General features: G+C 25.0%; 2 long non-coding RNA genes across 2 annotated transcripts; both read right to left on the minus strand.

Moving 5' to 3' along the window:
* Positions 1-1,569: 1,569 nt before the first annotated feature.
* LOC119614865 lies at positions 1,570-2,220 on the minus strand. Its single transcript, XR_005232377.1, has 4 exons — positions 2,156-2,220; positions 1,996-2,092; positions 1,839-1,931; positions 1,570-1,715 (listed from the first exon to the last, which is right to left on the minus strand). It is a non-coding gene; the product is annotated as an uncharacterized LOC119614865 (long non-coding RNA).
* Positions 2,221-4,004: 1,784 nt separating this feature from the next.
* LOC119614864 lies at positions 4,005-4,661 on the minus strand. Its single transcript, XR_005232376.1, has 3 exons — positions 4,608-4,661; positions 4,450-4,542; positions 4,005-4,327 (listed from the first exon to the last, which is right to left on the minus strand). It is a non-coding gene; the product is annotated as an uncharacterized LOC119614864 (long non-coding RNA).
* Positions 4,662-4,918: the final 257 nt, after the last annotated feature.

The raw sequence follows: 4,918 nt of genomic DNA on the forward strand, positions 1-4,918 counted from the left end.
ATGTTTAGGGTTTTTAAGTTTATTTGTTTTTTTAAGTTTTAACTTTTGTAATTATAAATTTAATTAATTAGTTCTATAGAATTGTAGGAATTATGTAATGATAACGAAACAATTGTGTTATTTTCGCCTATACCAAATAGGAATAAGGTCATCCGAATCCAATTTTCTTCTTTAAGAGTTATCGGTTTGGTAAAAAAAATTATCATTATGATTTACATTCGTCCCACCTGATTCTTGTCTTAGGGAACAGAAAATTAAATATAGAGGACTTTACTATAGTTAAAAATTTTTAAAAACTCTAAAGTTAGTATAAATAATATTTAATTCTCTTTTATTAAAAAAGATTTACAATGTTAAGAGTAGTTAAATTTTGGTTAAAATAAAATGTTGTAAAAAATATATAAAGAAACAGGGAAAAACTTAAAAATTATTTTAAAACAAATTATAAATAGTTAGTTAGTTAGTCAGTTAGTAAGTTAGTTAGTACGTTAGTAGTAGGTTAGTAGTCAGTTAGTTAGTATTAGTAGTTAGTTAGTTAGTTAGTTAGTAGTAGTTAGTTAGTTAGTAGTTAGTTAGTTAGTTGTTAGTTAGTTAGTTAGTTAGTAGTTAGTTAGTTAGTTAGTTAGTTAGTTAGTAGTAGTTAGTTAGTTAGTTAGTTAGTTAGTTAGTAGTTAGTTAGTTAGTTAGTTAGTTAGTTAGTTAGTTAGTTAGTTAGTTAGTTAGTTAGTTAGTTAGTTAGTTAGTTAGTTAGTTAGTTAGTAGTTAGTTAGTTAGTTAGTTAGTTAGTTAGTTAGTTAGTTAGTTAGTAGTTAGTTAGTTAGTTAGTAGTTAGTTAGTTAGTTAGTTAGTAGTTAGTTAGTTAGTTAGTTAGTTAGTAGTTAGTTAGTTAGTTAGTTAGTTAGTAGTTAGTTAGTTAGTTAGTTAGTTAGTTAGTTAGTTAGTTAGTTAGTTAGTTAGTTAGTTAGTTAGTTAGTTAGTTAGTTAGTTAGTTAGTTAGTTAGTTGTTAGTTAGTTAGTTAGTTAGTTAGTAGTTAGTTAGTTAGTTAGTTAGTAGTTAGTTAGTTAGTTAGTTAGTTAGTTAGTTAGTTAGTTAGTTAGTTAGTTCGTTAGTTAGTTAGTTAGTTAGTAGTTAGTTAGTAGTTAGTTAGTTAGTTAGTTAGTTAGTGTTAGTTAGTTAGTTAGTTAGAAATTGCCTTTTACAAAACAAATCTTAGATTTTATACAACATTTATTTCAAACAAATTAAAAATAACAAACAAATAACAAGAAACCTTTATTCCTCTCCGTTCCATAAAACAAAAAGATTTTGAATAGAATTATCTCCATTTTTCATTTAAATTTTATCATTTATGAAAAACACAACAAAATTCTATTTAAAACTTTTTTGTTTTAAAGAATGGAGATGAATATCAACATTAATTTTGAAATAAACAGTTTAACACAAGAACAGAAGAAGTATAAACAATTATTTAATATTTAAAACGAATGTAGTTGTCTAATCTTCCCGGTGCTGTAGACAATAGTATACGTAACATTATCCACATGACATAAATTGCCGCATTAGAACATATTATACCCCATTACTACGGATATTGCATATAACTTGGAGCGAACAGCTAAAAGATTTTGATCGTCCTCAATAAAAAGGAATTTCCAAATCCTATTGTGGCCCATTTTGTTGTTCCTTTGTTCCAAAATTTTCAATAGCAACCAACCTAGAAATAGTTCAAGAACACAGAGCGTTTTTGACATTATTCGTCCAAATAGCAACGCCATTTTAAAACAACCATGTTAGCATTAGCAGCTTTATTTGGCGACTTCATTGCAGTTGGACTTACATTGTCTTTTTGATTTTCGAAATTGCCGACTTCTTCCTTAGAATTTTCTTGTATTTTATTTCCTTCCATTTTCAGCTTTACTTTGTGTTTTCGCTAAAATTTCAGAATATTGCAAATTAATTATATGTATTTTAATAATATTTTATTGCACTCTTACATCTTTCCGTTTAAATTCTCGATTTTACGTTATTTTATTTGAAAATATCTTATTTATATTTGAAATTCTTTCAATTCCTTTTTATTTTGGTTTTTTGCTGAAATTATATCAAATTTCAAATTAATTTTATACACATTAGTAATATTTTATTGCCTCTTACGATTGCTTGTTTAAATCTTCTTTTAAATTGATTTTATTCGCTAAAGTTTATTTTTATTTCAAAATATTTTTTTTCTTTGGGATTATACGTTTTTATTTTTTCTCAGTTTGTTTATTTATGAAAATTTTTGACATTTTATTATTGACATAAAAAGCCTGGGTTGCCTTTGTATATTTTTTATATTTTATTATCAGGAATATATGTTTAGGGTTTTTTAAGTTTATTTGTTTTTTTAAGTTTTAACTTTTGTAATTATAAATTTAATTAATTAGTTCTATAGAATTGTAGGAATTATGTAATGATAACGAAACAATTGTGTTATTTTCGCCTATACCAAATAGGAATAAGGTCATCCGAATCCAATTTTCTTCTTTAAGAGCTATCGGTTGGTAAAAAAATTATCATTATGATTTACATTCGTCCACCTGATCTTGTCTTAGGGAACAGAAAATTAAATTATAGAGGACTTTACTATAGTTAAAAATTTTAAAAACTCTAAAGTTAGTATAAATAATATTTAATTCTCTTTTATTAAAAAAGATTTACAATGTTAAGAGTTAGTTAAATTTTGTTAAAATAAAATGTGTAAAAAATATATAAAGAAACAGGGAAAAAAACTTAAAAATTATTTAAAACAAATTATAAAATAGTTAGTTAGTAGTCAGTTAGTAAGTTAGTTAGTAAGTTAGTAGTTAGTAGTTAGTTAGTAGTTAGTTAGTTAGTTAGTAAGTTAGTAAGTTAGTTAGTTAGTTAGTTAGTTAGTTAGTTAGTTAGTTAGTTAGTTAGTCAGTTAGTTAGTTAGTTAGTTAGTTAGTTAGTTTGTTGTTTGTTAGTTAGTTAGTTAGTTAGTAAGTTAGTAAGTTAGTTAGTAGTTAGTTAGTTAGTTAGTTAGTTAGTTAGTTAGTCAGTTAGTTAGTTAGTTAGTTAGTTAGTTAGTTAGTTTGTTGTTTGTTTGTTTGTTGTTTCTTTGTTTTGTTAGTTAGTTAGTTAGTTAGTTAGTTAGTTAGTTAGTTAGTTAGTTAGTGTTAGTTAGTTAGTTAGTTAGTTAGTTAGTTTAGTTAGTTAGTTAGTTAGTTAGTTAGTTAGTTAGTAGTTAGTTAGTAGTTAGTTAGTAGTAGTTAGTTAGTTTAGTTATAGTTAGTTAGTTAGTTTAGTTAGTAGTTAGTAGTAGTTAGTTAGTAGTTAGTTAGTTAGTTAGTTAGTTAGTAGTTAGTTAGTTAGTTAGTTAGTTAGTTAGTTAGTTAGTTAGTTAGTTAGTAGTTAGTTAGTTAGTTAGTTAGTTAGTAGTTAGTTAGTTAGTTAGTTAGTTAGTAGTTAGTTAGTTAGTTAGTAGTTAGTTAGTTAGTTAGTTAGTAGTTAGTTAGTTAGTAGTTAGTTAGTTAGTTAGTAGTTAGTTAGTTAGTTAGTTAGTTAGTTAGTAGTTAGTTAGTTAGTAGTTAGTTAGTTAGTTAGTTAGTTAGTTAGTTAGTAGTTAGTTAGTTAGTTAGTTAGTTAGTTAGTTAGTAGTTAGTTAGTTAGTTAGTTAGTGTAGTTAGTTAGTTAGTTAGTTAGTTAGTTAGTTAGTAGTTAGTTAGTTAGTTAGTTAGTTAGTTAGTAGGTTAGTTAGTTAGTTAGTAGTAGTTAGTAGTTAGTTAGTTAGTTAGAAATTGCCTTTACAAAAACAAATCTTACATTTTATACAACATTTATTTCAAACAAATTAAAAAATAACAAACAAATAACAAGAAACCTTTATTCCTCTCCGTTCCATAAAACAAAAAGATTTTGAATAGAATTATCTCCATTTTTCATTTAAATTTTATCATTTATGAAAAACACAACAAAATTCTATTTAAAACTTTTTGTTTTAAAGAATGGAGATGAATATCAACATTAATTTTGAAATAAACAGTTTAACACAAGAACAGAAGAAGTATAAACAATTATTTAATATTTAAAAACGAATGTAGTTGTCTAATCTTCCCGGTGCTGTAGACAATAGTATACGTAACATTATCCACATGACATAAATTGCCGCATAGAACATATTATACCCCATTACTACGGATATTGTATATAACTTGGAGCGAACAGCTAAAAGATTTTGATCGTCCTCAATAAAAAGGAATTTCCAAATCCTATTGTGGCCCATTTTGTTGTTCCTTTGTTCCAAAATTTTCAATAGCAACCAACCTAGAAATAGTTCAAGAACACAGAGCGTTTTTGACATTATTCGTCCAAATAGCAACGCCATTAAAACAACCATGTTAGCATTAGCAGCTTTATTTGGCGACTTCATTGCAGTTGGACTTTACATTGTCTTTTTGATTTTCGAAATTGCCGACTTCTTCCTTAGAATTTTCTTGTATTTTATTTCCTTCCATTTTCAGCTTTACTTTGTGTTTTCGCTAAAATTTCAGAATATTTGCAAATTAATTATATGTATTTTAATAATATTTTATTGCATTCTTACATCTTTCCGTTTAAATTCTCGATTTTACGTTATTTTATTTGAAAATATCTTATTATATTTTGAAATTCTTTCAATTCCTTTTTTATTTTGGTTTTTTGCTGAAATTATATCAAATTTCAAATTAATTTTATACACATTAGTAATATTTTATTGCCTCTTACGATTGCTTGTTTAAATCTTCTTTTAAATTGATTTTATTCGCTAAAGTTTTATTTTTATTTCAAAATATTTTTTCTTTGGGATTATACGTTTTTATTTTTCTCAGTTGTTTATTTATGAAAATTTTTGACATTTTATTATTGACATAAAAG

This window comes from Lucilia sericata, unplaced genomic scaffold (genome assembly GCF_015586225.1).
Source record: "Lucilia sericata isolate MDLA Ls3-8-SP2 unplaced genomic scaffold, ASM1558622v1 Contig003544F_arrow, whole genome shotgun sequence".
NCBI lineage: Eukaryota > Metazoa > Arthropoda > Insecta > Diptera > Calliphoridae > Lucilia > Lucilia sericata.